This window comes from Chiloscyllium plagiosum, unplaced genomic scaffold, assembly GCF_037043375.1.
Source record: "Chiloscyllium plagiosum isolate Xiang-an unplaced genomic scaffold, Cpla_swu_hap1 HiC_scaffold_18, whole genome shotgun sequence".
Taxonomy (NCBI): domain Eukaryota; kingdom Metazoa; phylum Chordata; class Chondrichthyes; order Orectolobiformes; family Hemiscylliidae; genus Chiloscyllium; species Chiloscyllium plagiosum.
Window position 1 is genome coordinate 45,731,352 of NW_028270156.1, and position 20,279 is coordinate 45,751,630.

Genomic DNA, 20,279 nt, shown 5'->3' on the forward strand with positions numbered 1-20,279 from the left:
ATTAGCATTTTTATTCCTATCCATGATCAATGGATGAATCTGTGCTGCTGGTGAGCAGAACTACAAATTTTCTTGCCTTGCGGATTATTGAATTTCCTTTAGGTGATTTAGACGAGATTCCTGCTATGCTTCTTTTGTGGAAAAAATAAACACGCCAGAAAATGGCACATATTTTGTCCAGTCTTTCCTGTTTCGGAAATTTTCCAATCTGTCTTCCTTGTGAAGGATAGAACCTCCACCAGTCCACACACAGGAGTAGATCGATGCAGGAGTCCTGGAAGGCTGAATCCAAAAATTAATCCCAACAAAACCAGAGAGATTGTCTTCTGCAGATTTGTATAGTTGTTGCAGATTCTGCTCTGCATTATTTGTAAGTGACTTCGCACTACTTGGAGCTGGTATGGTTTTGGATGGTTTTGGGCTATTGGTGGCTTCCCAATACAAATTGTCCATTTACGTCAAGTATCACTTCACTTCTACAAATAGTTTTTAATCAAATGTTAGAATTGAGAGAATAATTGATTCCAATTTTATGATTTCATTTATAAAACATTTATATCACATATACTTAGTTTCTATCAAATTGTGTGAACATAACAGTGAAGTTTATCAGTTGCTGAACAAAGAGACCTTGGAGTGCAGATTCATACCTCCTTGAAAGTGGAGTCGCAGGTGGCTAGGATGGTGAAGAAGGCATTTGGTATGCTTTCCTTTATTGGTCAGAGTATTGAGTACAGGGGTTGGGAGGTCATGTTGCGGCTGTACAGGACATTGGTTAGGCCACTGTTGGAATATTGCATGCAATTCTGGTCTCCTTCCTATCGGAAAGATGTTGTGAAACTTGAAAGGGTTCAGAAAAGATTTACAAGGATGTTGCCAGGGTTGGAGGATTTGAGCCAAAGGGAGAGGTTGAATAGGCTAAGGTTGTTTTGCCTAGAGCAGCGGAGGCTGAGGGGTGACCTTATAGAGGTTTACAAAATTATGAGAGATATGCATAGGGTAAATAGGCAAAGTCTTTTCCCTGGGGTAGGGGAGTCCAGAACTAGAGGGCATAGGTTTAGGGTGAGAGGGGAAAGATATAAAAGAGACCTACAGGGCAACTTTTTCACAGAGGGTGGTACGTGTATGGAATGAGCTGCAAGAGGAAGTGGTGGAGGTTGGTACAATTGCAACTTTTATGAGGCATTTGGATGGGTACATGAATAGGAAGGGTTTGGAGGGAAAAGGGCTGGGTGCTGGCAGGTGGGACTAGTTTGGGTTGGGATATCTGGTCAGCATGGACGGGTTGGACTTCAAGGGTCTGTTTCTGTGCTGTACATCTCTATGACTCTATTAAATGAAATTCCAGAAACATCTAGGGATAACTCTGTTGAGAAGGTCAGAGCATGTTGAAACGTTGGACATTTTTATGCAACTTCAGGAATCTGTCAGCATACCTTGTTGAGTGTTGTCAATAACCTGGAAATACTTCCACATCACATTCAGTAATTCATAGATATTTCAACAGTAAGAATTTTGTGTGTAAATGTTATTTTGTTTAAATATTAAATATTCGAACAATTTGGGCACTAGAAATATTCGCACAAATTAACAAATCCTGTAGAACAACAAATCAACTTAAGTTCTTCATTTTTTCCCGAAAGATTAAAGCTTATTGTTACACCAGTAGGGAGAACAGCTTACTATAACCATGTGTCAATATTGTCATTGAGTGCTACCTCTCTCCCCATCAGGGTAACAGAGAGAAAAAAGTAATTGAAGAAGCCAAAGAAAGGTAGCCTACTGATTATGGTACGTAATAAGCAACTCTGTGGTGGTAGGGTAAAAATTGCATCATTCTAAAGGTGAAGGCCCAGGGATGTCAAGCAATAATATGGCAGCAGCACAGGCAACATATTCAATGAAAGCATGAAATTTCAAGTCAACTGTCTCTGACCATGGTCATGATAAAAGCAAACAGGTGGCAAAGTGTGGTAGGCAGGGCAGCAGGAATAGGAACACCAAATTTGCCCAGCTGTTGCTGCTTCTTACAAGTCCCCCCTCTAGAGATACTTTCTAACATTTCTCCTTACTGTTTATTATTATCTGACAGATTCCTTTCTATTGATCCAACTATTCCAGTTATTATGGAAATTGTTACACAATGCCGAGGTGAGGAAAGACAGCAACCCTCGGAGAGGAATTAATGCATTTCAAGGCAAAGGCTTGTATGTTCCAGGTAAGAGAAGCAATTTTGTCCATCAGTAATTGCGAATATCAACTATAGGTTCTTATAGTGAGCTTTAATGTCGTAGCTTCCTTGCTGACAGGTGAGGGTGCGCATATGACAAAGTTGAGAGATGTGCTCAGTTTAACTGTCATGACCAAACAGATCTGTTAATTTGACAAGGCTGCAGTTAGATGGCATGACTAATACCTTAATTAAGCAAAGATGCTGAAGGCACACTATTATCATGGGGCTGGAGGTGGCGGAAATGAAGTTTAAAAGCAGTTTGACCTTGTTGACTTTTGCTAACTCACCATCTTTTGATCTTTCTGTTCCCTTTCTCTTCAATGAAGACAGCAGTCTGTCATGTGGTGGTGAAGATGTGATGATGACCAGGCAGAATCTCTGGGTCATAGAGAGCTTTGGGGGTCCTTGTCCGTATTTAAGGCTGAGAAGGATTGATTCTTGGTCAGTTGGGAAATCAAGTGTTACAGGGAAAAGACAAGAAAATTGACATGAGGAATGGCAGATCAACCATGGTCTTATTGACTAGTGGAGCAACTCATGGGCTAAATGGCCTAATCCTGTTTGTATTTCCTATGGTCTCACTATGTTCATGCAAACTACACTGACAGAAATGATGGCTGATAGGAGGATAAATTATAAAAATTTTGCCATTAATTTTAGTGAAAGAATCTGTAAATGTTAGCATGGCCAGTGAATAAAACAATTGCACTATTGAGGTAATGTATACCGTTGTATCATATTGAGCTCAAATTAAGAACATGAGGGAAGGAAGCTGAAGTGTTTGCCGGGGCTGTCTATGATCAGAGAAAGAACAATGAGAGGCAAAAACACAATCTATGTCCATCTAGAGTTCATTAATTCCTTGCTTTCTACAGTTCAGAATTTTTTAATATTTGCAAACTTTGAAATTATGGACTATAAGCCCAAGTCCTGATTATTAATATTAACAAAGAGCAAAGTGATCCTGTTATCAATTTTTGTGCAACACCGCGGTAGTAAGGAAAGCAAATGTTTAGTACTACGAACTGCTTTCTGACCCTAACCAATTCTAGACCCATGTTACTAATGTCCCTTCAATCTCATTAGCATTAATTATGTTAACAGGGGTACATTAAATGCATTACCTGTATGAATACTCTTCCTCTTCAACACACAATTTAAACACAATTCTCCGATAATAAATGCAAGCTAACATTTATGTAGTCAATTTTTCCATATATCAATTAATTTTTTCCCACATTATTGAGTGAGATATTTGGTCAGAGGGAAGATGAGAAGAATGGCTGGTGGGCAACATAATTGGGGAAGAGGCAACATGTCAGAATCTTACCACCAACTTTGGCGATCCAGGTATCTGCCTGAAAAAGTGGGTTGACCTTCGCATCAGCAGCTATTGAGAAGCTTGTCTGCATCTATTAGGATGCCACTGAAAGCGCAACCCCCTGGAATTAAATCAAGCTCCCCAATCAACCTGTCCATATTAATTGAGAAACTTGATGCTTCAGAAAACTGACTACATGCAGCAGGCATCTAACCTGCTTTGCACTTCTTCCTGGACTCAGGCTGGAGGGTCACTGGGGAAACTGGGATATCATTGTAGTGAGTTAGATAGAAAAGATAGAAAATGCTATCTAAAGTGTATTGGTGAATGACAGGAGAAGCTGGAACTTAGAGAGTAAAGGTTAGGGTGAAAGGGGAAAGATTTAAAAGGGACCTAAGGGGCAATCTTTTCACGCAGAGGTTGGTGCATGTATGGAATGAGCTGCCAGAGAAAGTGGTGGAGGAAGGTACAATTAAAACATTTAAAAGGCATCTGGATGCATATATGAATAGGAAGGGTTTGGAGGGATATGGGCCAAGTGCTGGCAAATGGGACTAGATTAATTTAAGATATCTGGTTGGCATGGACGAGTTGGACTAAAGCTGTTTTTGTACTGTATATCTCAATGACTGTGATTCTATAATTGAAAACCAACTCCTCAGTTCTACTTCAATGTCTAAAAGGCTTCACCTAAAGCTGGAGGGGTAAGTTTATTTTGAGGCGGATGAGTTGCAGCTTAGATGTTCTGGCCCACCAAAAGGACATCCTATTAATTATGATATATATTTTAAATCATCATCTGCAGAGTTTTATTACATATCCCTGGAGCAGGTGGACTTGAACCCAGGTATCCTGGCTCAGAAGTAAGGATGATACTATGCACCCCAAGAGCCCTAACTAAATTTTGGAGGCTACGTCTAGACAAAGGGTCATCTTGAATAAGATAGAAGTGCCGCGTGCACCTCTCTATAAGACTATAAGATCTAGGAGCAGAATTAGGCTATAAACCCATTGAGTCTGCTCCACCATTTGATCATGACTGAAATGTTTCTCAACCCCATTCTCCTGCCTTCTCCCATAGCTTTTGGTCCTTTACTAATCCAGAACCTATTAATCTCTGTCTTAAAAACATTCAGTGAGTTGGCCTCCAAAGCCTTCTTCAGAAATGAGTTCCACAGATTCTCGCAGAAGCATTTCCTCCTCATTCAGTTCTAAAGGGCCATCCCTTCACTTAGTGCATTCCGGTCCTCGTCTCTCCTATTAATGGAAACATCTTCTCTATGTCAGCTCTATCCAGGCCTTCTGGTATTCAATAAGTCTCAGTGAGACTCCAACGCCACACCCCCAACTTTCACCATCCTTTTAAACTCCAATGAGTACAAGTACCAGAATCCTCAACTGCTCCTCATTTTGCAAGCCCTTATTTAGTAACATACTTGTCAATAGCCTTCTGGAAAAACAAATAAGTTATGTTCACTGGCTCTTCTTTGTCTAACTTGCTCGTTACCTCCTCAAAGAATTCTAACAGATTTGTGAGGCGTGTCCTCCCCTTGATGAAGACATGCTACCTCAGCACTGTTTTACCACGCACTTCCAAGTATTCTGCAATCTCATCCTTAATGATGGACTCTGTAATCTTACCAATGATTGTGGTCAGGCTAACCAACCTATAGTTTCCTGTCTTACGCTTCACTCCCTTCTTAAACAGTAAGATAGAAGTGCCATTTTCACTCTTCTGGGACCCTCCCTGACTCCAGTAAATCCTGAAAGATCACTGCAATGCCTCCACAATCTCCTCAGCTATCTCCTTCAGAACATTGGGTGTAGTCCATCCAATCGCCTTGCCAGTGATGCTACATTCCTATGGCTGGACTGATGGAGCACAGGTCTGAGTGCATATCAACAGCCACTGAGAGTGCTTGTGGTACTGCATCTCCAATGTAGCAAGCAGACTTTTCATGGATGCAGCCAAACATGTTAGAGCCATGACTTTAATCATAAGTTAGATGAACTCCTCTGTCTTCCTCTCCAGTCCAGTGAGGGCCTTCACCATCACTCCTAGTCTCCTCCTCAGCTACTTCCAAGATGCGTTATTGGTGACAGCCACAGGTTTCCTCTTAAAATTGCCAGAGAAAAGTATATACCTGCTACTTCTGTCTACATACAATAGTAATTCCAGTCAGATGTCATTCAATCGAAATGCTGTCCTCTCTCAATATCCATTGTCCATCCTGAGGGTGCAGTTGCAAGTAGTTATGTTAGATGATTAGTAATCTAGAAGCCTGAACTGATGTTCTGGAGACATGAGTTCAAACCCCACTCTGGCAGCTGTGGGAATTTTAAATACCATCAATTCAATAAATGCAAAACTGGTATCCGCAAAAGAGATAATGTTACCAATGGTGTTTTGGGAAGGAGATCTGTCCTTACCTGGTCAGATCTGTATGTGCTCAGATACTCTTAATTGCCATCTGAAATCACATAGCAAGCTACACAGTTTTATTCAAAAAAGCAGCTTATCATTCTGTTTCATAAAGTGAATTAGGCTGTGAGTGAATTAAAAGACATCTCCATTTGTGCACAGTCCCTTCAACCCAGCTGAGATTGCTATATGCATCAGGCTGCTGCTGGCAGCATTGAAATGTGAGAGCTGATACAATTGAGTTGAGATTCCAGACTTGGACAATTCGGTAGAATTGGGTCGATCTAGTGCTTCATGCATTTCATTCATTCAACATGAAAAGGCACCAGACTGCAGGAAGCACCCTCTCCTCCCCCACCTGATTTTGGACTCTGAGACCATTTTCTAGGTCTCAGAGTTCAATTGGTTGAGGGTTCATTGGATTGTTTTTAGGATCATAAACAAATAATCCTGTACATTTCCACTGCAACATCATTACTTTCAGCCAGCCATTACAATTTTATTGCCACTCACATGGTCTTGCACCAGAAATTACTGTACTTTAAATTATGATTTATGACAGTGTAATCGCTGATATAAATAATCTGAATCAAAGCTATTCCTATGTGTATGTGTATTTATAGTTTGTGTGTGTATAGTTTGAATGCTATTGTTGCTAGAGGAGACAGTTGAGCTGTGCTTTGAATGATTGTGTGGCTTTCTGCAGTGCAAGCTGGCTTTATTTGTGACAAATATTAGAGTTTGAATCAGTTCTATGAGGGGACCAGTGCTCAGGCCCCAATTATTTACAGTATGAATTAATTACTTGGGTTATGCAAATAATGTACTATTGCCAAATTTGTAGATGATATGAAATAGCTGGTAAGCCAAGTTGTTCGAATGAAACCATGAGTCTACAGAGGGTTAGGTGAGTAAGCAAAAACTGGGTAAATGGAATATAATGTGAGGTCATGTGTGTTGGGTTTATACTCATTGAGTTTAGAAAAATGAAAGGAGATCTTTTTGGAACTTATAAGAATCCTTAGGGGTTTGACAAATAGATGCAGAGAAGTTATTTCCCCTTGTGGCAGAATCTAGGATCAGAAGGAATAGTCTCAGAGTAAACAGTTGCTCCTTGAAGACAGGGATGAGGATGAATTTATTTATCTCAGAGGATGGTGAATATATGGAATTCTTTACTGCGGAGAACTGTTGAAGTTAAATATATTAACTACAATTGTAAATATACTATTTCAAGGCCGAAATAAACAAATTTCTAATCAGCAAGGAAATCAAGGGTTACAGGAATAAAGAAGGAAATTGAGTTAAAGATTATCACATCAAACATAATCTCATTAAATGGTGGAGTAGACTGGATTTGCCAAATGGCCTACTTCTGCTCCTAATCCTCATGGTATCTTATTAGGATTTAACCAATGTAACCATTGTTATTATTCATATTTTAGCAACTATGAAAAAAAAGTCAGTTAAATATCTAGGTTTGGCTACCTTTCTCTAAAGGTTGGACCGCATATATTTGTTACCTATAAAAGAACAAAGAATCACATATGATTTACAAGGCTTTGGAATAATCATTCTTACTTTTGCTTTTAATGTAGGGTATAAAATTAACCATGTCATGTTTTCGTGTTCACATTATAATGTAGGATGCACAATCTTGGCATCGGGGGAGTAGCCTCTATCAACAGCTAACAGGTGAGAAATCAAGGAACAGGAGTGCAAGTAGGGTCAAGAAGCAAAAAGGAGCAATGGGAAAGGAGGCTACAACCGAGGTAGCCTGTTATTGCCCAACTATATGTGAAGGACTAGTTCAGGTGTAATACAACTAACTCACGCACACTTTCTAATTCATTAACACTGCCATACACTTTATATTCTCTTTTTTGCTGATCACCACATTGCCCCTTGGCCTGTTTCAAAGCTAAAAGCCATTACAGAGGATATATTTCAAGCCAAATTTATAAATTAAACCAAACCATTTTGTACACGAAACTAATCACCTTCATGTATCCCCTTAGTACTCCTATGCACTGCTTCCATAGTAACTGCAAGATGGTCGCTGGAGGAGACTGAACATGGCCTTGAAGGATCACTTTGAGAGCCTGCAGGCCCAGCTTCAGACTGTATCGCATTAGCATGGATGCTGGAATCCGGACTGGCTAGATGGTCAATTGCTGCCAGCCATGAACAGCCTTCACAGTGCTTCATTGGAATTAGTAGCTTATATTCCTTTATATTGTACTATATTACATCAGCACTTGTCTGATCAACTGTCATTGTAACTGCAGTTGGAAGAATAAAACTGCACGGGTTGCATCCTGAACATGTTATACCCCATCTAAGGGAGAGCTTTTTTTTCCTTAATGCCCAGTATAGCATAACATCTTGTCATTGTACAATGTTGGAGCATCACATATTGAAAAAGTTTTAAATAGTTGAAAACTTTTACTTTGTAATAGCAAAAGAGAAGGAAGAAAACAAATAAAAATCAGCTGCAATACTGAGAATAAACAAGTGTCTTGTGATCAACAACACATTTACATTCATTTCACTCAACTCAGGTCTATCAGAACTGGATGCCAAATAAGTAGTACTGGCGCAGACTTCTAAGATGTGATAGTGTTGCTCACAGATGCTTTGTACATTGTTGGAATTAAACCCTTTTCTGTGGATGAATTCAGCAACATTATGATATGGCCCTGTCAATGCAACATGTATACAATCTACAACACCCTGCATCTTGGAGAAGTCCCCTGTGTTATCAAAGTCTACTGCTCAGGCTGCAGCACTAATCTCATCCCTGAGAAACAAGATGAAGTGGTGTAATCTGATAGAAATTACATTGGTAACAGCCTTGATGTAATTGTATGTTGAGGATCCCACATGGGTTCCTAGTTGACCCTGGGGAGCAGACAATTGCATAAAAAGTTAGTGCAGCTGTCACCTTGTTGGCTAATGGGATAGGACGACCACTCAGCCCTTCAGATCACAGGTCCCACTCCAGCTAATAACACAATCCTGTGACAGTGATCTGAAATATCCTCAGCCTGCAGTGACATTGCTCATTTGGAGGATATATCATTGAGGATAATAGACTCTGGATGTTCTGTACCTCCTCCACATCTTGAGGGCACCTTTAGCTGTGATTTCTTCATCAAGAAATTGCTGGGAAGTTGTTGGAATTGGTTACTGGTCCTGGGCTTGCCGAGGCATCTGTTCTAACTCCAATTCTCTATGCCTTCATTGCATTGCAATAACAGTGATTAAGATCACTGTTGTGGCTGGATTCATTGACCATGGATCTAATGAAGCTGTGTGTGGGGGTGTCAGCAACAGAATAAGTTCTTATTAATGAGAGTAGTCAGCATTCACATTAAACACAAATGATTCAGAGGAATTCAACAAGGAGAGTCACTGAATTAGCATACGTGGAATTTGACCAAGTGGACTTTATTCCAATGAATGCAGCACACGCCACGTTGTACAAATGCAATGATGCAGATGTAGGATTACGGGAACCCAGCTGCCACCTGCCCACCCTCTGAGAAAACCAGCAATAAAATGAAGAGCATGTTGTCAAGTATTATCAGTTCAAGGTGAGCAGATATTAGTTCTGTACCATTGTCCAGATTATGAAATCTTGCACTATATTTGTGAACTGTAACTCACAAGAGACACTATCCTGTGATTGCTTCTGCTTTACAGAGGTGACAATGATCAACTTGTGATGGTCAAAATTGATTGTGACCAGGACTTGTATGCCATTTATTTGGTCACTGCACATTCAGTACTATATGCTGAATATTATAATTACAAATGGCTTCCAACTAGACTGTGTTAGTGCCTCATTGATGCAATTATCCCTGAAGTACCTTATATCATCAGTGTTTGCAGAAGGAACAAAACACTACTCCATCTATTCCACGTGTTGTGGCAACCATTTTTATTTCCATTGCACATTTGTGATTCAGATGAGAAGTGAAGGCAATGCTTCACAGAGTGAATCAGAATGAGCCAATTAATCTTGGTGACCAGTAAAACCTTTGTTTTTATTTTGTACTTACTCTCTCTGTTGAGCTCATCAGTTATGCAGTTCAAAAGGTTCCAACACAACACTAGGTGGGATGCTCTTCAGAGAGAAGGTGCAGATGTGATTGGCTGAATGGCCTCTTTCTGTACTGTAGATATTCTATGATTCTACACCGTCCTCCAATGTATGAGGTGAATAGCTGTACCTGTGCACAACGCTGCCCAACAGCAGCATTGCAATGAAAGTTGTTGGTACGCTCCAAAGTATAGCATTGAAGTGGAGACCTGGCATCTAAATGAGTCAGCAATGTGTCATGATGATGTGGAGATGCTGGTGCATGGCTCACTAGCAAGATTCTGATACCGTCATTCAAATCTTGTGTAGAAAAACAGACTTTTTTCTCGATTTCAGGAGTCTCATGTTTCTAATCTCGTCATAGCTTCCCAACTGACCACCATTACTCGTGTCATTCAGGGGCTGGGATAATTCCACTCATTGTCTGGAAGGTATAATTCTATGTATATGATGAGTCCGTGGGACAGCTCTCCCAGTTTTGGCAGAGCCCCCAGATGTTGATAGGACTGGGTTTGCCATTGTTGTTGAATTGCAGTGCTTGGGTCAACGCTGTTCGGTTTAATTTCTTTGCTTCGGCTTTGATTAAACTGAATAGTTTGAACTGAAAATTACCATAGGAGGACCATAGGTTACTCTCCCATTAGAGAGAGAGAGAGAGACAACTGGTGGTCAGTTTAACCTGAGAGTCACCACACCTCCGGTGAGGGATAAGGTTGAGAAGGCAGGATCTTCACAGTGATCTTAGCCCTCACTTAGGAATGGAACCTGTGGTATAGGCATTACTTTACGTAGCAAACCAGCCATCAAGTCAACTGAACTAACTTAGCCATTTCAGAGGGCAAGTAAGACTCAATGGCATTGTAATGGGCGTGGAGTCATATGTTGGCCAGACTAGTTAAGGATGGCAGATATCCTTCCATAAAGGTCATTATTGAACCAAACGGGCTTTTACAGCAATCAGCAATGGTTTCATCGAGACAATTAGACTAGATTTTAATTCCAGATTTATTAATTAAATTGAAATTCCATCAGCTTCCATGGTGTGATTTGAACCCTGTTACTGGATTATCCAGTTAGTCCAGCGACATTATCACTACAACATCTCCTCCCCTCAATGACTTGTACAACAAAAGACTGTCTTAAGGGCCATTTTACAAGGCTGCCAGAATGTTGCTGATGGTGAGGTACCTTCCACCCCACTACATGGGGAGTCTGTCAGCTTTGTGGAGTTTGCATCTGTGTGGCAGGCCAAGGGGGCATCACAGCTAGAAGCTGCATGACACGATGCATGGTGATGGACATAAAAACCAGGCACTGAAGTCCCAATGATCCCATTTATGAACATTGTACAGCAGAAAGCACCAATTTCTTCTGCCGATCAAAGAAAGGAGAAAAACAAAGTTCCAACTACACAGTGTGGTCATTCAATAAAAAAATGAATTTGCAGAAATTTCCATGGCAACCTACAGATGATATTGAAAACAGGTTTATGAAAGTAATATGTTGCATCTCATTACAGATTTTTTCACATCAAGATGATGAGAATGTAGTCTCCTTATGTGACAACAGTCAGAGGAAGAGGTTTCAGAAACAAGATCAAACTTCAGTGTTACTTTGTATGGTCTGAAAATTATAAAGCATCTGAAAATGGGTCAGAGATCTAACAATGTATTCATGAGGTTCAGAGTTAATGTTCTGGAGGCACATTCATTGCTGGAGTCACAGGTGACATGTTAATTTTTTGTTGTTGAATATTTTGTATCTGTTTAAGAGCTATGTCTAATAAAGAACATTATTTGATTCTAGTAGCCTGTACTCATCGTTCATAGAAGATAGAATATTACAGCGCAGTACAGGCCCTTCGGCCCTCGATGTTGCGCCGACCTATGAAACCAATCTGAAGCCCATCTAAGAGAAAGTGAGGACTGTAGATGCGAGAGATCAGAGCTTAAAAATGTGTTGCTGGAAAAGCGCATCAGGTCAGGCAGCTTAAAAGGAAGAAGGGCTTATTCCCGAAACGTCGATTCTCCTGTTCCTTTGATGCTGCCTGACCTGCTGCGCTTTTCCAGTAACACATTTTTAAGCTCTGAAGCCCATCTAACATATGTTTATCCAATGAACATTTAAATGCCCTTAAAGTTGGCAAATCCAGTACTGTTGCAGGCAGGGTGTTCCACACCCCTGCTACTCTCTGACTAAAGAACCTAACTCTGACATCTGTCCTATACCTATTACTCCTCAATTTAAACCTAAGTCTCCTCGTGCTAGCCATCACCATCTGAGGAAAAAGGCTGTCATTGGCCTCCCTATCTAATTCTCTGATAGTTTGTCATCTCTCAACCTTCTTCTCTCTAATGAAAACAACCTCAAGTCCCTTAGCCTTTCCTTATAAGACCTTCCCTCCATCCTGGGTGACACCCTGGTAAATCTCCTCTGCACCCTTTCCAATGCTTCCTGATCGTTCCTATAATGTGGCGGCCAGAACTGTACGCAATACTCCAAGCGCAGCCGCACCAGAGTTTTGTACAGCTGCAACATGACCTCATGGCTCTGAAACTCAATCCATCTACCAATAAAAGCTAACACACTGTGTGCCTTCGTAACAAACCCGATGTGGCAACTTTCAGGGATCTATGCACATGGACACCAAAATCTCTCTGCTCATCCACACTACCAAGAACCTTACCATTAGCCCATTAATCTGTATTCCTGGTACTTTTTCCAAAGTGAATCAACTCACACTTTTTTGCATTAAACTCCATCTGCCACCTCTCAACCCAGCTCTGCAGCCTATCCATGTCCCTCTCTTACCTACAACATCCTTTTGCACTATCCACAACTTCACTGACTTTAGTGTTATCCACAAATTTACTAACCCATCTTTCTATGCCCTCATCCAGGTCATTTATGAAAATGACAAACAGCAGTGGCCCCAAAACAGATTCTTGCTGAACACCACTAGTAACTGAACTCCAGGATGAATATTTTCCATCCACCACCACCCTCTGTCTTCTTACAGCAAACTAATTTCTGATACAAACTACTAAATCATCCTGAGTCCCATGCCTCTGTAATTTCTGCAATAGCCTACCATGGGGAACCTTATCAAATGCTTTACTGAAATCCATATGCACCATATCAACCTCTTTACCCTCACCACCTGTTTGGTCACCTTCTCAAAGAACTCAATAAGGTTTGTGAGGCATGACCTACCTTTCACAAAACAGTGTTGAGTATTCCTAATCAAGATTTGGAGATGCTGGTGTTGGACTGGGGTGTACAAAGTTAAAAAAAATCACACAGCACCAGGTTATAGTCCAACAGGTTTAATTGGAAGCACTAGCTTTCGGAGCACAACCACCTGATGAAGGAGCAGTACTCTGAAAGCTAGCACTTCCAATTAAACCTGTTGGACTATAACCTGGTGCTGTGTGATTTTAACTTTGTGTATCCGTAATCAAATAATTCCTGTCGAGATTATTATAAATCTTTCTCTTATAATCCTTTCCAACACTTTACCCACAACCAAAGTAAGGCTCACTGGTCTATAATTACCAGGGTTGTCTCTACTCCCTTTCTTGAACAAGGGGACAACATTTGCTATCCTCCAGTCTTCTGGCACTATTCCTGTAGACAATGACAACATAAAGATCAAAACCAAAGGCTCTGCAATCTCCACCCTGGCTTCATATAGAATCCTAGGATAAATCCCATCTGGCCCAGGGGACTTATCTATTTTCACTCTTTCCAGAATTGCTAACACCTCCTTCTTATGAACCTCAATCCCATCTAGTCTAATAGCCTGTATCTCAGTATCCTCCTCAACAACATTGTCTTTTTCCTGTGTGAATACTGACAAAAAATATTCATTTTGTGCCTCCCTTATCTCCTCAGAAGCCACGCACAGCTTCCCACTACTGTCCTTGACTGGCCCTAACCTTACTATAGTCATTCTTTTATTCCTGACCTATCTATAGAAAGCTTTAGGATTTTCCTTCATTCTATGTGCCAAAGACTTCGCATGTCCCCTCCTGGCTCTTCTTAGCTCTCTATTTAGGTCCTTCCTGGCTAACTTGTAACCCTCAACCACCCTAGCTGAGCCTTCATGTCTCATCTTTACTTAAGCCTCCTTCTTCCATTTGACAAAAGATTCAACTTTTTAAGTAAACTATGGTTCCCTCGCATGACCACTTCCTTCCTGCCTGATGGGTACATACTTATCAAAGACACGCAGTAGCTGTTCCTTGAATAAGCTCCACATTTCAATTGTGCTCATCGCCTGCAGTTTCCTTTCCCATCTTATGCATCATAAACCTTGCCTAATCGCTTCATAATTGCCTTTCCCCCAAATATAACTCTTCAACCAACCAAACAAGAATGAACCAAAAAGCTTGAACTTTAGAGTTGTTGTACTCCTTGTAAATATGCAGAGTTGAAAAACTAGATTTTATGTCTGAAGAGGAGTTTTATTGAATGCTTCAAAATGTTTGCACTCACACTCACAGCTGCTTGCTTCAGTTTTCGGTTTCAATTTCTCTGTAACCCCACTCTTGCTTGATTAATAGCACATAGAACAGAAAACAGATATCAGACGTACACAAACACTGGACAATTTATTTGATGTTGAAAATTCCTTATTTTTAGCTAAACAATTGTAAAAAACAAAGACATAAATGTTGCGTCATTTCTCAGAATTCAGTGTTACCGTTCTCTCTAAACACAGAGATAATCTTTGAGATATGAAGGTCGCTGATGATAGCATTGAGATCTCGGAACTTGAGTTTTCAATTTTGCGTAATCAGCTTTGAGATGGATGAACATAATGGCCTCTCATCAGAAAAAGAAAAATGTCCTTATAATCAATGTTCTTCTAATATCCTGATCTGCTCACTATCAAACATCCTATATTCCATTTCTTCTTGTCATTCATTGGTGGTACCAAGCAACCATTTAGTCTGCTTTGGACCTGGTAAAGATGATGTGATTTATGATTGCAATTTGGCTGTTTGACACAAACCTAATGTCCAATATCAAATCAGAGTTTCCTTGGGCATGTTCATTCGTTGAAATATGTTTTTGCATTATTGTGTCACTTTATGATTTCTTCTCTTTTCACGCTAACATCCTCAGAGGACAGCAATGAAGGCTTAGAAGTGATCTGCAGCATATAACACCTAAAAGCAGTCATAAGTTCTATTCCAGTCAGAGTATGGGGGGAAATCAGATGGCACAAGATGGGAATGGATCATTCAACTGTTTTCCACTCTAACATACTGGCTTTCAGACTTCCTCTAACACTCTGTTAAATTCTTCACATCATCATTCAATTGCAGGTTGTGTCATGACAGATGAATTCTGTACTTTGTTAGCAACTCTATGAACTATCTAGTAGCATTTCGGTATTGTGATTATAGTCTCCAGCAAATCCCATTTTATGAACAACTTGTAAACAATCGCTTTGTTTTTTTAAGATTACTTACAGTGTGGAAACAGGCCCTTCGGCCCAACAAGTCCACACCAACCTGCTGAAGCTCAACCCACCCAGACCCATTCCCCCACATTTTACCCCTTCTCCTCACACTGCAGGCAATTTAGCATGGCCAATTCACCTAACCTGCACGTTTTTTGGACTGTGGGAGGAAGCCGGAGCACCCGGAGGAAACCCACGCAGACACGGGGAGAATGTACAACCTCCACACAGTCAGTCTCCTAAGGCGGGAATTGAACCCGGGTCTCTGGCCCTGTGAGGCAGCAGTGCTAACCACTGTGCTACCATGCCTCCCACTACTGCCTTAATGTTGAGAGATAGTCTGCATTTGTCTTTTTTGCGCCATGTAATGATTAAATACAATATCTGTGACAATGAAGAGCAATCCATGCAGACTCATTCCCATACCCTATATTTACCCCTGATTAATGTACCTAACACTATGGGCAATTTAGCACGACCAAATCACTTGACCGGCACATCTTTGGATTGTTGGTGGAAACCGGAGCTTCTGGAGGAAACCCACGCAGACACTGGGAGAACATGCAAACTCCACACAGTCAGTGTGCCGAGGCAGGAATCAAACCTGGGTCCCTGATGTTATGAGGCAGCAGTATTAACCACTGAGCCACCATGTTGACTGTTGCAAGTATTCTTGAAACAGCATTGTTAAGTTGGGATAGTCTGTCGGGTTTTAGATAGGATAAGTTATCTGGTATTCTATTTTCTGTTCTTTGTGTTTCATTCCGTAATTTTGTAAATAAGTTTTGTTTGTTTAAAACTTGGCAGTTGGATCAGCGAATTCACACTGGGAATGTCCACTATACAATAAATTTAAACTTTCCTCTGTCACTCCTGTATGTTTTATGCCTTGGAGATAACGTATAAATGAAACACGAGTTTTTTTGTTTGAAAGAGTTTTATTCAACACTTAAAATGTCTGCTCTCATACTTACAGATCCTGCATTTAATTTAGTTTTCAATTTTCTCTGTAACCACACCCAGACTTGACGAGTAGCAGACAGATGTTATGTCCCAGACAGTCCACCAAATATAGCTACAATCTATCCAGGGGGGCCCAATAAATTTTTAAAGGCATCTAAGTATGAGATCCAGGGGAATGAGAATAAAGCCACAAGATTCCATATGTTTAGACAAATATTGGCAGACTTTAGTATACAATGTTAAAACAGTAATACGACATACAATACATATGTAACTTATCTTCTAACACCAAGGATTAATACATGGTAAATATGAGTAATAGGCTGTGATTAAACACCCCACAGCATATATCAAATAGCAAATGCAATGAAAACAAATCCCATGGATCCCACCAGACAATAATGACATCAGATCTCATTAAACCTCACAAGGTCTTTCAATTCTTCACTTTTGCCGATTTGGCCTCAAAACCCCTCTCAAGAGTTGCTTTGTCATGGACTACCTCAGTAACCCCTCCTTTTATGCTGCTCACCCATCTCAATCATTTGGTTTCTTCACTAGGATGTGAAGTGTCTGGCCTTGATGGCCCAGCGACTGATAGGAAAGGCTGCCTCAATTTAATTGGTGACCTGCACACATGCAGGGCATGTTGTGGGTTGGCATGGTGCTTGGCCCTCCAGTGCTGATGAAATGCTGCTGTAAAATGGTTCTCAAACGCTAGAAATTAACTGGGATAATCAGTCGCATGTCTCTGTGGGCAGACAGATGATCCTGCTCCCAGGTTGTCCTATAAAATTTCCAGGAAGGTGGGAATGCCTTTTCCTCCTCTGCCCATATGAACCACCTTCAGCTTCCAAGCAAGTCTCTACAGGGCCAGATATATTCAGCCCAAAATTTCAGGTTGGTGACATTTTAATAAAATTAATATTGGAACATATTAATTTCCAATATATGTTCCATACTAATCAGTTGTCTGCAGCTGCACAATTTCAATTGTTGAAGTATTTTGTTCAGATACTGGGGTAACAGCTATTTTATGATTCATGTAGTTATGAGCTACTAACTGACTAAGTAACCTCCTTGATTCTGTTTCCACTTGTCACTTTCCCCAACCTGTGATTTTCACTTATAACTATTTGACCTGCGTCCCAGGAGACTTGAGCACTAATAGATTGTGGGAAATAGGTATTTAGATTAATATATAACTAGGACCAGTGAAAAACAGGCAAATGATAATAAAATACAGTGAAAATTATTGAAACCTGTAGGACTATTTAATTTCTTCCATTGACTGCCCATTCATAGGATTTTGTGCCTTCTTTGCAACACTGAACTGGAAATTCTGTTCCTTCCCAATCATTATTATGCAATTAAGTTTTCCAAATGCACAAGTCTCATCAGAAAGTAAATCAACTGTCATTGATATAGATCATGTAATTTTAATAACTAGCTTTCACTTAATAATGGGTAGTTGAACCTCGGGCATGAAGTCTGTTCAGTACTAATGTACGGCTCAATTATAATTTCTTTACATAATTATTTCTCAATTGATGTCACCTCAGTGCTCAACACTGTGATGCATTGAATAAAAGCCTGAAATGTGAACAAAGTTTTCAAAAAGAATACTATTTGTGCCTCTGTAAAACAAGAAGTTTAGCTATCACAATCTAATATTTTAAGAATTTGACTTATTTTTGTAAATACTTGTCAATGATGATGTCAGTAAATTAAAATATAAAAGTAATTCTTAAGAAAATAAAGCTCTGCTGAATTTACTGAACAACCCAGTTCGTGAGTTGTGGGTATCATTGACGTTTGTTCCTTATATTTTGGGAACAGTAAAGAGTTAACCACATGGCACTCTGTGTCTGGAGTCACATTGAGATTTTAATTAATTGAACTTAACCTGTATTATCTGCCATTTTGGGATTTGATTCTACTTCCCTAGAAAAGTAGCTTGAGCTTTTGAATCACTAAATTTGTGGGCATTATCACTACAGCACTGTCTTCTCTTAGCTCACCACCATTATTCCAGTGCCAAAGAATATTCATGCAGCATGCCTCAATGACTACTCAGTGGCTCTGACCTCTATAATTATGAAGTGCTACGAGAGGTGAGTTATGGATCACATCAGCTCCAGCTGATGAGATTGCCATGACCCTTTGCAATTCACCTACTGCCACAACAACTCCACAGCAGATGCTATCTCCCTTGCCCTACACACATCCCTGGAACATCTGGATTACAAGGATTTCTACATCAGGCACCAGCTTATTGATGCAGTTCAGCCTTCAACACCATAATTCCTCATCTTTAAACTCAAAGACCTGGGTTTCGATCCACTCTCTGTAACTGGATCCTTGATTTTTTGACCCATAGACTTCAATGTTGTCACAAAGCTAGTCCCGTTTTTCTCGGCTCAAGGAGAATTCTGTATTTGATTTTGTTCAAAGGGGCAATAAACCAGGCCAGACTCCGATCAGTCTGGTTTGTTACAGCGATGAAAAGGATTTTGAGAGGCCTTTTGTTTATATGTAAACAAATAAGACTTCAGGCCAAAGTGGTCATGCTTCAGAAGTGATCTGTATAAAGAGAGGGGAGTAGTCAGCTCTCCAGCTGACCTGAGCTGAGCAGTTTTACTTCAGTCTTGAACTGGGACATTCAACAGAGGGCTACGTGGAAACTTTCTGCCTTCAACTTCAACCTCTAAACATGTGTTCCATTTATACTGGGTTTTAAAGGGACTTTGCTTATTGGGACTGTTGTGTGTATTCAGAACAGCATAATTAAGTCTAGCTGAATAGGTTGAGTTCTATAGGGGCTCTTTACTCTGTACTTTGTGTTTCATTGTGTAATTTTGTGAATTTTTTTTGTCTGTTTTAAAATCTAGTAGTCAACCTAGCTATCTTACTCTGGGTGATTTTCACTGTACACTTACTGAAACAAATTGCAAATTTAGGTCTAGAGCTGTCTGCTTAGGAATGGTTTGAGTGGTCTGGCCTAGTCTGTAACAGATTGGGGTTCGTCTGGGATTTTAAGCAGTGAGTGGTGGGTGCTAGTGCCTTTATTTCGGATATTGGTTTGGTTGGGTTGACAAAGTTTGGATAGTTATGGCTCTTTCAATCGCCAAAAGTTTTCTGGATGTGGATGCAGTGAATTTGAAAGTTTTGCAAAAGGTGAATAAGACCGAGTTGCAAGAATTAGCAGAAAAGCTGAAATTGGAACTGCCTGCTTCTGTGAGGAAAGGAGCGATAATTACAGCAGTAGCTCAGCATTTAAGTTTGCTGGAGAAACCATCAGAATCTACAGAGATGGCCAGAATTCAATTGCAAATGAAGCACATTGAGTTGGAGGCAAGAGATCAGGATAAAGCAGCAGAAAGGAAACAGTTTGAGTTACGATTAAAAGCAGAAGAGAGGGAAAAGAGAGAGCGGTGGAAGAGAAAGAAAAAGAGAGAGTTTTTGAACTTCAAAAACTGACACTTATAAAGGAAAGTCAGCTTAAAAAGCTGGAGATGAAGGCTGAGGGTAGGCTTAGTGAGGAACACAGTGAGGAAGAGCAAGCCCCTGGTAGTCAGAAGCCAAGTGAGAAACTGTTTACATATGTTCAAGCATTGCCTAAATTTGATGAGAAGGATGTGGAAGCCCTTTTCATCTCATTTGAAAAGGTGGCTAAACAAATGCAGTGGCAAGTGGCAATGTGGGTTTTGTCGATCCAAACGAAACTTGTAGGTAGGGCTAGTGAAGTATTTGCATCCCTATCAG

The 20,279-nt window shown here is 40.3% G+C and overlaps 2 long non-coding RNA genes across 2 annotated transcripts in view; both read left to right on the forward strand.

The window, feature by feature from the left end:
- Positions 1-8,646, forward strand: part of LOC122557828 (uncharacterized) — a 51,137-nt gene extending 42,491 nt beyond the window's left edge. Inside the window, exons 2-3 of the long non-coding RNA XR_006313948.2 lie at positions 2,093-2,218; positions 7,995-8,646. This is a non-coding gene — a long non-coding RNA (uncharacterized LOC122557828). The remainder of the gene's footprint in view (positions 1-2,092; positions 2,219-7,994) is intronic.
- Positions 8,647-9,415: 769 nt separating this feature from the next.
- Positions 9,416-11,886, forward strand: LOC122557829 (uncharacterized). The gene is made up of 2 exons (XR_006313949.2): positions 9,416-9,572; positions 11,601-11,886. It is a non-coding gene; the product is annotated as an uncharacterized LOC122557829 (long non-coding RNA).
- The last annotated feature ends 8,393 nt before the right edge of the window (positions 11,887-20,279 follow it).